Source organism: Podarcis melisellensis (assembly GCF_964234715.1).
Source record: "Podarcis melisellensis genome assembly, chromosome: 6".
Taxonomy (NCBI): domain Eukaryota; kingdom Metazoa; phylum Chordata; class Lepidosauria; order Squamata; family Lacertidae; genus Podarcis; species Podarcis melisellensis.
This window is the reverse complement of record NC_138538.1, coordinates 79,843,091-79,855,626: the sequence shown is the minus strand read 5'-3', so window position 1 is coordinate 79,855,626 and position 12,536 is coordinate 79,843,091.

Genomic DNA, 12,536 nt, shown 5'->3' with positions numbered 1-12,536 from the left:
GAGAGAGAGAGAGAGAGAGAGAGAGAGAAGGGATATGCTGCTGGAGGTGTCTCTAAAGTGAGAAGGAGCAGCTGTGGGGGCTGGGAAAGCAGAATAGGACGGCCACAGAAATCTGTTTTACACCAAGTCAGGCCATTAGTTCATCCAACTCTATTGCCTACACTGACAGGCAGCTCTCCCAGTGCTACTTGGGGGTTGAATCTGCAACCTTCTACATGCAAAGCAAGGGCTCTAGCACTGAGCAGCTGTCCTTCTCCATCTGCCTAAGTACCCACTTAATGCCCCCAATACAGTCAGTAGACTGATTTCCTCAGGGAAAGGGAAACGTCCTGAATTTAAGCCAGACCCAGGCGGAGAGCTAGTATTCTGTAGGCGCAGTAACTGGACAGCAGGGAAGACCTTGGTTCAGCTCTCGCCAACAGCTGAAATTGGGAGTTAGAATGTACAAGCTAAGTAACTTAAACAATGGAGAAATGCTTTAGGACCCACACATGATATTCATTTAGATTTAAATATGAGATTGATTCAGCAATATATATATATGATATTTTGGGTATGTTGGACTCAACAATGTCTTCTGTGGAGGTGACAGCTGAGACAGCTCAGTTGGTAGAACATGAGACACTTGATTTCAAGATCATGGGTTTGAGCCCGACTTTGGGCAAAAGATTCCTGCATTGCCGGGGGTTGAACTAGACGACTCTTGGGGTCCCTTCCAAGTCTATTCCACGATTCTCTACAATAAGGTGTTGTTTAACTCATATATATGCTGGAGGTGAAATGCCTCCTTGACACTTGTCCTTCTGATAATCTGCTCTTTGGTCTGAAGTTGTTGTCTGTATTAATCTTGTCTTGGCAAATTCCTATATTCATGGAAAAGTCACGTACTTTTAAATGGCACACCTGTAGTATGGGGACAGGAGAACAAAAAGGGATTTTTATTAGAAACTTATACTTGAAGCCTGGGAGGATAAATTCTCACCATCTATTATGCAATGGTCTGAAGGCATCATTGCCCTTGCCACATTTGAACATACTTTATATAAGCATCAACTTCATTTTGATAGCTACTTGGACATTAGGAAGGCATATCTGTATGTCTAAATTAAGAAGGATGTTTCCTGTATTGTGACTGTGAACTGATGGCTTTGTTTTGTTGTTGTTGTGTGTTTGTTTTCCATACTTTTGGGTCCCCCCCCCCTTTTCCCTTTAATAATTTTGAAATAATAAATAAAAACCCAACCAGTAACATGCATTAGGTGGCCTTAGGCTGTTGTTTCCCTTGCACACAAATACACACATCTGCAGCATGGGGTTAATAACTCTGACCTACTTTACAAGGTTGCTGGAAGGTTTACTGGGATAATGTACGGAAGCAATCTAAACACTCTGAATCACTATGTATTATTTATATTATTATTAAGTACCATAGAATGATAAAATTCCTCAGAAATGTACGTTTTTGTCCAATGTGCAGATACTATACCACCTGCACATGAGCAGCTAGAAACATTATATGTGCTTACATTGTGTATTTGGGGCCCCCCAGATGCCCTTAGAGGTATAGGTCACTTTTAGCTTTTGAGACTCCTAGCCATAATAATAATATTTTTAAAAAATAGCAACACAGAAAAGCAAAATAAGGCATGCAAAAAAGTGAATGGTTTATTTATACAATCAGCTGATCGGAGAGGACATGCTCGTCAAGGCGTAATCTTGTGCCATCAGACCCAATATATTTTTCTTAGTACTTATTGACATCTTAAAGGGTACTGGTTGTTTGAATTTTGTTCTGATCTTTACATTCTTAACCTTGAAAAAATGTACAGTTAATGGGTTTTCTTGCAGTTTTGAGTTTTTTCCCATTCATTGTATGGAATAAACATTTTTTGTTGTTGTTTTACATTTGAAACGTTGTTGTTTTACATTTTGTTGTTGTTTTACATTTGTTGTTTTACTGATAAATAGCAAACTTGAATATTGGAAGTTGATTCTTCACTCTAAAGGTTCAGTTGTAAACAATTCCATTCATTGTATGGAATAAAACATTTGTTGTTGTTGTTTTACATTTGAAACTCTGTGGACTACTGATAAATAGCAAACTTGAATATTGGAAGTTGATTGGAATTAATTTTAAAATGAAATGATTTTATAATGTTTTGTCATTTTACTGTTGTTAGCCGCTCTGAGCCCGGCTTCGGCTGGGGAGGGCGGGATATAAATTATTATTATTATTATTATTATTATTATTATTATTATTATTATTCGCTCTAAAGGTCCAGTTGTAAACAATAGGAAGTGACCATGTGGTTCTGTACAATGCAGTAGACTATATTATTGGAGGCTAGTTTTTACACATACACACACACCTTCTGTCTCTATGCTCCTCCTAGACAAGCAAAAGGACTCATCAGAATTCTAGGAAACATTCCAGCTGAGTAAAAAGCCTCAAGGAAGGTGTGGAGCAAGCCAGTGAGGGATATTGCCCAGGGAGAGTTCTGACAGTCAGATAGAGAGGTGGAGGGTGGGTGGGTGTAAATTTGGTCCTTGGACCTGAAGTCCACCACCACTCTGGTGAAAATAGATTCAAAGTGCTGGTGTTGTCCTATAAAACCTTACATTGCTCAGAACCTCAACACGTTAAGGATCGCCTCTCCCCATACAAACTGACCCGGACTCTGCACTTGTCATCTGAGGACCTTCTCGATGTCCCCCATCCTGGAGAGATTAGATGGGCGTTTTCTGTGGTGGCTCCCCAGTTGTAGAATGCTCTCCCCAGAGGGCCTTGCCTGGCACCATCATTACATGTCTTTAGGCACTAGGCAAAAACACTCCTCTTTACCCAGGTCTACCACTAATAAATAATTTATGACCTGTAAAAGTGTCAGGGAGAAGATTGTTATTATGATGAATGTTTTATTATTAGGCTGTCTGCCAGTATACTTTTTATTATGTTTTTATCATTGATGTTCTGTAATGTGTTTTAAATGGGATCTTCTGATAAAGCTTGGTATAATAATAATAATAATAATAATAATAATAATAATAATAATAATAATAATAATCATGGATTCCACCAATCCCATCATAACATTCATTACCAGTGACCCAAGGCAATGGTGGCATGAAATGTAACAATGTGATCAGGGTTATTTGTGAGGCAAGAATTTTCATGTGGCCAAGGTTGATATGGGACCAGCCCATGGAGGTAAGGTTTTCCAATAGCCATATATGAACCGTGCTTGTGACTGTTTTAGTGATATTCGCTTAAAACATGCTCTTAAAAAGAAAAGAAAAACCCTCCCTATCATGGCTTGCTAAGACTGATTGTCCTGGTTTTGACAGTTTCCCTCCCTCCATGATGTTTACCTCTGAAAGTATTTATAGACTTTATCCTCTGCGCTCTTGTCATCACTTCAGCTGGGCATAGTTTTCCAGGTATAATTGCACAAGAGGCACGTTGCAGAGCTTTTATGTTCTTAGCTTGTGACCTAATGCCTCTCCAGCTAATTGCTTAGTTCACTATGCCTTTGCATGGATAGTTGGTCGGATATATATATATATATATATATATATATATATATATATATATATATATATGCAGGTTTTGGTGTCCTCGGGTGTCTTCCCGTGTAAAAGTTGGGGTGTCTAGGCGACGTTTCGACGAGGTCTCACTCATCATCTTCAGGCTGGTGCTTTCGGCTTCTTGTTACTGGAACAGAGCAGGATCTCAGTGTTTGAGTTCCTATAAATACTGTTGAGGGGGTGTGGTGTATAGCCTCCAATGTTCTGGGCAGAGAGGAAGTTCCCAGGCTAGTGTGCCTTTTCTTCTTTTGTTCCTTAATTACTTGAGGGATATCTTGAGTGATTTCTTGAGTGATATCCTGAGTACCACTTAGGTGGGTCATTAGGTGTGGATTAGTTGCTAAAGTCTTTGTGTCTTGACCTCTTGAACTTTGTGAAGAGTTTTTCTGAGAAGATGGCTGTACTGCACTTAGTTGTGCTCTGGCTTGGCTTCGTGTATAGGGGCGAGCTGTGGTTTTGTGGCCTGTGTCAGCCAGATCTGTGTAGGGGTTGCAGGGGGGTGCAGCATCCGGAGGTGCCACCATGGTTTGGCTGCTGGATGGTGTCTGTAATTTATCTGTGGAGAGGGTCTGGGTTTGGGTCTGGTGTGGTTGATTGGTGATCCACACCTAATGACCCACCTAAGTGGTACTCAGGATATCACTCAAGAAATCACTCAAGATATCCCTCAAGTAATTAAGGAACAAAAGAAGAAAAGGCACACTAGCCTGGGAACTTCCTCTCTGCCCAGAACATTGGAGGCTATACACCACACCCCCTCAACAGTATTTATAGGAACTCAAACACTGAGATCCTGCTCTGTTCCAGTAACAAGAAGCCGAAAGCACCAGCCTGAAGATGATGAGTGAGACCTCGTCGAAACGTCGCCTAGACACCCCAACTTTTACACGGGAAGACACCCGAGGACACCAAAACCTGCATTCCTGTACCCGTGAAAATCTACGAAAGCATATATATATATATATATATATATATATATATATATTCTTTATTGCTTTACATGGAGAAGTTATGTTCTTATTCAGAATATGTAAAGAAAACATTAAAAACTGTCAACTTGGTACTACCCAGTTCTCACTCCTTATAACCCCTTAATCCTGTACTTCTTGTCCAGTTTCTTTAATCAACCTCAGCAAATATAATTTTTAAAGAGAAGGTAGCATAAAACATAAAAATCCTCCTCCTACAGGCCCATTTCTGAATGAAAGCTACGCGACTGATGGATTCGAGGGGCAATAAAGGGGAAGCCAGATTAATGACTGCTGTAATTCATAGCAAACTTTTCATCCATTTCCTCTCTCAGAATGCCTGCTTGTCTCAAGGACTTAGCTGGAAGTATGCCTTTATTAACAGTAGATGTATAATGTGATTTCTGATTGATTAACAGTAATATTGCTAGTCCGTGTGTGACACCATGGTAGGTGTTATGTCCTGGATAAAGTAACATTGGGCAGGTATCACCAGCTCGGACACAACGGCAGCATTTATTGCGGGACTTATTTCCTTTGGCTATTTCAGCCTTCCAGCAACAGGGCTGAATAATGGCATTCCACATTTCTGTGCCTTCAGCAAGAGTACCTGAAGAAGGAGGGTGGGATGGAGGAAAGCAAGTGAAGATCCCGGGAGGTCATCTGCAGAAGCCATGCAAGACTGGCCAGCCTATGTAAGAGAAGCAGGAGACAAACAAAGACAGCCATCTGCTTCCAACTCATGGAACACTTCATGGTCGGCCATTTTGTTGCTTCACTTCCGCATGTTCACAGTTTTCCCATGTGTGTTCCCCACTTCTCTTTTACTCTCTACCCCACCCGCCTAACAATCTTTCCACGTGGATCCATTTCCGCCATGGTTTTAATTTTTTAAGTTAAGTATTTGTTATATAACATATTTGTCGTTGTGAGTCACTTTGAAGACTGGGATCAAAAGGTGGGATACATTTCGAATCAATAAATATAATACATTCACATATGCACGTTGGTGGTTTTTAGGCATTTGGGAGGAAAGGCTGCTGTTGCTTTTTCCTAGAAGACTGTGATTCTTAAAAAAATGATTAAATAAAATTTGCTATTTAAAATTTAATAGGAAATCTCTCCCACCAATTTCGCAAACATATATGTTGAGAGCCTACATTGACCATCAATGTTTTAAGATGATGTAAAATGACACTACAAACTCAATGTTATGTTTTTGTTTATTTGTTTGTTTGTTTGTTTGTTTGTTTATTGCAGAAACTGAAGACTAGGATTCTGATGCTACTTCATGTTACGACGACTTACATGTAGGAATGGGAGAAATTCAGTAGTTCCACATTAAACTGCAAACTCAAGGGGGGCATCAGGTTGGTGAATTTTTACTTTCATAGAATCATAGCGTTTGCTTTGGGCTGCTCCATTCTTCAGCTTGCAGCTCCAAAGCCCAAGCTCCAAATTCTCAGCCTGCACCTCTTCCACCATACTATAGCTTTTGGATCTGGAAAACTCGTTCTCTTCCTACATGTTGTGTGTGTGTGTGTGTGTGTGGTTGCACTCTCTGCCACTCTAGCAGCATACTTGTGACTCCATATGGAAAACAAAGCTGGCCTTCCCACTGTTTCGCTTCACTTTGCCAGGAGAGCAGCTTAGAACAGCAATTTGAGCCAATCACCATATGCCTCTCTGAGCCTTTGGTGGAGGGGAAAGAGGGAGAGCGTAAGGGGGTGGGCATGGGAAACATGTCACTGATTTTTTAGCTTTGGGAGGGGATGTAAATTGCTTCTGTTATTAATTTTGATAAAATGAACATTTGGGTGGGCAGTGAATCAATCGATTCTGTGATACCTTATTAAGAAGCTGGTGGTGGCAAGAAGAATGGATGAAGCAGTCCAGGGTGGAATCGATTTTGTTTTCAGTGAGTTTTGCGGTGGAGGGCAGAACAGATGACTTCCAAAAGATATCGAGGGGTTGAAAAGCAAGAGAATTACAGAATCACGGGGAGGCAGGTTCCCAGCACCTAAAATGTTGGAAACTGGCAGCTCTCATTTTCCCCCTCCAAAAAAAAATTGCCTTGAAATGATGCTATGTTTAGGGAATCCGGTGTGTGTGTGTGTGTGTGTGTGTGTGTGTGTGTGTGTGTGTAATGGAGCCTGTCTATCAATGACCCACAGAGGCCCCACCACCTGCAACTCTGGTGGGGTCAGTGAAAAAAAAGTTAAGGGGGAAAAAAAGTGCCACTATCAAAATGAATGGCACCTGACTAACTGCCCATGAACCTCTCTAAGCTTTTTGCCCCATTCTCTCCTCTCCTTTCTAATTTCAAGCCCAGAGTTCTCAGGTGAAAACGTTCAGCTCAGCTGAGACCTCTCAAAATTCCAACAGGCATTTCAGATGAGCTGAATCTTCCTCCAGCTTTGCCTCCACCTTGTCAGCCGTTGTGAGGCTCAAGCCAGTAGAAGCACTGGTCTTCTGCTTCATGAGCCACCAGGCAGAAGATGGAATCATGGGGACACAAACAGGCCCAGAATCTTCCATGCCCAGGTAATCACATTATGCCAGATGACCAATCCCAGGCCACCATGTGAAAAATATTCTCACATTTGCTGAGCTCTGTCTGTCTGGGCAACTTGCTTGATGGAAAGACGCCTCTGAGTTCTCTCTTTGCATTGTCCTCTTCCTGCCTGCTGTTTGTATTGTTGGACCTGAGTATCTAACAGAACCTTGCCATAGGTCAAACATGAAGGCAACTTTACATAATAAAACATTTTACCTTTCTTACAAGCCCTGGGATGGTCCTATTGCATGGGCAGTTGCTGGTATGGTTACAATGAAGTATAGATGGGTCAGTAGCAAGAAGACTTTCTCTTCCCTCCCTGTCACTGTATCCTGATCTAATAGGCTTTCCACATCTGGGCTCCAGAACACAGAGGGAGCAGAGTTACAAAGTCTGAGAAGCGTTCGCTTTCTCTTTTGGTCATGGCTGGTGGTCTTTAATTTTTCTTCTCTCTCTTTCATTCAATTAAAGTGGAAAGAAATCGTAATAAAAGAAACCTCACTCTAAAGAACAGTCATTTCTGTTTTATTTTCTTGCTGCTGTTTTTTTTAAATGTGTGATCTCATTCTAAATCGCCAGTCAATGTCAGCATTTCCCAGGATTAGGAATAATCTGGGTATATTGTTTTACAAATATTATATAGGTAAGGAGATATGTGTATATTATATTTTTCCCAGTGCAAGGGGTGGGTGTGTGAATGAGAGAAAGTGGTACACATTCAGCATCTTCTCCTACGAAGCAAGCTGCCTCCAAAACGAAGTAGTTTGTCGCATTGCAAAGAGCTGAGAAATGGTGTGGCTCAGCCCCTGTGCCATTGGTGACGCACCATGTGATTTTCTAGCTGAAGTTTATGCCGGAACATAGCAAAATATTATGGAAGGGACATACTATGTAAATTAAAGGTTATGCTCAGCAGGAGCTTAGAGGTGGTGGCACCGGGGGTAGGGCCTTCCAGAGGAGGTTTGCTGGACCACATCTTCCCTGGCTTTCAGAGGCTGTAAGACCTACCAGTGGTAGGAAGCATGTGCTCTACAGAGCCAGTGTGGTGTAGTGGTTAAGAGCGGTTGGCTCGAAATCTGGCGAACTGGGTTCAATTCCCCGCTCCTCCACATGCAGCTGCTGGGTGACCTTGGACTAGTCACACTTCTCTGAAGTCTCTCAGCCCCACTCACCTCACAGAGTGTTTGTTGTGGGGGAGGAAGGGAAAGGAGATTGTTAGTTGCTTTGAGACTCCTTAGGGTAGTGATAAAGTGGGATATCAAATCCACACAAAAAAACCAACACAAAAAACTTCTATGGCCATAGGAAGAATTGTTATCAGAAAGGTTTCACTTCTGTTACTGATGTCTTCAATAGTTTTATTTGTTCTGTTGCTGTAATGGTGGTTTTCGATTGTGCTTTTCCCATGATAAACACTATTTCATAGAGTTTATGCACAGTTGTTTTAGGCCAGGGCCACTGGTTTGCTGAGGATAATGAACTGATCTCCTAGCAAATAATTCCCACGCAAGAGACTTACACGATCAAGGGAGTTTGTTATTCTAATATATATGTGTGTGTCTGTGTGTGTGTGTGTGTGTGTGTGTAGAAAGAATGTTGCACATGGTCAGAGGCACTTGATTCAAAGTATCGGAATTCTGCAAAACAAAAGGGGGCAAATCTAGCAGAATCTGGAGCTATTTTGCTTTTGTTTATAATATCTCACTTCTAATTGAAATCCACTAGTGACCCTAAGGTCGGTTAGGATTGCATGTGTTGCGTTTAGGAAAAGCCCCTGCACATTTTAAAAGCATTCATGCTGCTGTCTTTTGAAAGCCTGTTACTTGTTAAACTGTATGCAGCACCCTGTTTTGACATGCTTACCCTTCAGCGGATACACAGACTGTTTCCATACGTTTAAGCAAATATTTCATCATGCTAATATTGTCATTTTATGGATCACTTGCATGAAAACGAGAAATTTTGTTGATTCTTGCCTGGAGGGAAGTCACTCATTACTTCAAGACATTTCTACAGCTGTGGGTTTTGGGGGTTTTGTGTGTGTTTTTAAAAAGAAATTCAGCACCTTGTACCTGCCAACATGATTTTTCCAATTGGACTTTGGGAAAACATAGCTTCTTGGGATATGGTTTCCTGTTGTCAAATGCAGGCAAACTTTACCAAATACATTAAAAATCTGCCTGAAAATTTCCACTAGGCCATTTACTCTTAAATGATGTCCATTAGGCTTCCCCAACCTGGTGCCCTCCAGATGGTTTGGATTACAGTTTCCATCATGGTTCAGAACAACAGCCTATCATACACCTGTATGAGGTGATGGGGGTTGTTTTACTAGCAAGAACGGCCAATTGCCAAGTATGATGGGAGTTGTAGCTCAGCAACTTCAAGAGCCTCAAAGGTTCCCACGACACCCTCTACTTTCTTATGGTCTCCATGAATACACCATACCCACCAAGTGTCCTGATTTTCCAGGGACGGTCCCAGAATTATGAAAGCTTTTGACAAATGAAGAGAACAAAACAGAAATACAACAAAACAGAAAGTAGTTGGCACCCATCTGTCTCAAGGGACAATGGAGCGCACCTCTGGGGGTGAAGTCAAAGCATTGCATTAGCAGCACCAAAGCAACCTCCCCCAGGCACAAGGCTGGGCAGTATGTATGGAGGTCCTGGGCTGTGAAAAGACTCCCCTCTCAGCTTTGCTGATATGGTCCAAAGGAAAGCAGAGAAACATGTTTGGTACCAGCTTGGCAGCAGGAGTTGCTGGAAGGAGTTATACAAGGCGCCATCCAACCATCTTAGGGGCTCCACACTGGATCTGTGTGTGGTTTGCTCCTTTGTCTTTTCTTCTCTCAAAAATATCCAGCAAGGCAGTGGAGGTTTAGGATTAGAGTTTTCCTTCTCCTTCAGATTACGGCCAACAAGACTTCTTCCACAAATCCCATTAGCCTCAGCCAGTATAGCCAATGGTCAGGGAGGATAGGAGCTGGAGTACAGCAATACCATGTTGGCTACCCTTGCAGCATTCTCTCAGATATCCCTCAAGTAGCTTCAGCTTCTTATTATGTTCCTTCTTGGTCTTCCCCCACACTAGGATACCCATCTAGCATGTGACACCAGATATTGAAATGTCCTTTGGATCAAGGAGGTACTAAATGGTAATCTTATACAATTTGAGTGTACAGAGCTTGGAACTCTTGTCATCCACCTGAATCTGCCAATATCTGCTACTGATATCACAGACTACAAGTACCATTACTATGTGTCCTTGTCCACACATGTCCACAGGAGAAAAACTCTCCTTTTCCATACAGTTTGGTTCCTTTTGAAGCCTATCTCTTAGTGTTCCTATACTCACCTATATTGCATTATAGGTGAGTGAGACTTGCAGATTTATGCTTGTTCTTTGGGAAGCAACCTAAGCCTTGTAGAACAGCTCTATCATCTGCAAGGAGACTTTCGGGGTCTCTTTCTTAAAATTAATTCTTTGTATCCAATTTGACCCTTAGAGCAGTATATTTTTATCTACTACCTGGAATTCTAGGTCAGCTGTTCTGACTTTAACACAGTAATTTAGATTGCATTTAACAAACACTTGCAGTCCTGAATGGGAGTTGAAAAGGTTCTGTGTACAACTACTTTCGAAGTGCCAAAGACAATGCATGAGCTTGTACCCTTATGTCAAATTTAAAATGCACTCTTTTGTGATATTTATGAGGAAACACTATTCATTGTCAAGTGCCCAAGAAGTTGGTTTACAATGAAGAAATCCTGTGGGTATTCATTTGTTTCCAACAGTATATAAGCAGTATCCTAGCCCTGATTTCCAGACGTGTAGCCGTGTTAGTCTGTTGCAGCAAAACAAAGAGTCTTGGAGCACCTTAAACACTTAGACAATTATTATGGCATAAGCCTTTGGGGACTAAAATCCACTTCATCAGATGCATGAAGTTTTGTCCTGAGTTAGATGTATGGAATGGAAACTCATCAATCTCAAGAAGAAACACACCCAAGTAACTCAGGATAACACTTCATGCATTTGATGTAGCCCACAAAAACTGAATGCCATACTCAGTTTGTGGCACCTGAAAAACTTACAAGACTTTCCCTTGAGGCACCTCTCCCTCCCCCTTTTTAAATTTGCCACATACTTTTATTTAGAGAACAGGCACTCCACTGGTGGAGAAATGAAAGCCACGCTCCCTCTTTTGATGAAAGAAGAGGGGGAGGAAGAATTAGGAGGAAGAGGAAGAGGGGGAGACAAATTTAACTACTACTAGTAGTAGACATATTTTATTCCACCCTTCAGTCATATTCCCAGGGCGGTTTACAAGAATAATAAAACAATTAAAAGGTAAATACACAAAATACAATAATCTGAAAGATACAAAAAAGTAAAAAACATCATAGAACAGACACCAGGATTAAAACGACTTCTAAGAAGCTCATCACAAGAAATGTCTTTGCCTGAGACCAAAAGGAGAATGATGTAAATTCTCTCTGAGGGTAGCGTTACACAACAGGGAGTTGTGCTTCGAGCCCCAAAACCCATCCTGAATGGAAATAAAGACACAGTGGAGACAGAATTTAGTTTAAATGTTAATGGGCAAATTTTGGCCACAACTTTATTAAAATACACAAATGTGACTGGTATTGGCTTAGGCATTGGTATCAAACGATATCTGGCTCCTGCCCCACCCTGCAGGACGTTTGGAAGGGTAAACAACCAGCAGGGGGATCTCTGTCAGTGTATATTGACTGGTGCTCACCCCTGGGGTTCCCTGGGGTCCTGGCATGGCCCTAGCCCCTCTCCGGGATTTGGACAAGATCCAGACCCCCGGATTCATTTAACAGAATACCCTATTCATTGGAGGGGCAGGTGATGGCTGCACCTCCCCTCCCCACATTCCCCTTGCGGTAGCTAGACTGGTGACTGGGAGTGGCCGCCGGGACCACATAACACCAGTTCTGAGAGATCTGCATTGGCTCCCAGTATGTTTCTGAGCACAATTCAAAGTGTTGGTGCTGACCTTTAAAGCCCTAAACGGCCTCGGTCCTGTATACCTGAAGGAGGGTCTCCACCCCCATCATTCAGCCCGGATGCTGAGATCCAGCACCGAGGGCCTTCTGGCAGTTCCCTCATTGCGAGAAGCCAAGTTACAGGGAACCAGACAGAGGGCCTTCTCGGTAGTGGTGCCCCGCCCTCCCATCAGATGTCAAAGAGATAAACAACTACCTGACATTCAGAAGACATCTTAAGGCAGCCCTGTTCAGGGAAGTTTTTAATATGTAACGCTGTACTGTTTTTAACACTTGATTGGGAGCCGCCCAGAGTGGCTGGGGAAACTCAGCCAGATGGGCAGGGTATAAATAATAATATATTATTATTATTATTAAATTATTATTCCCCTAAACCAATGCCTAACC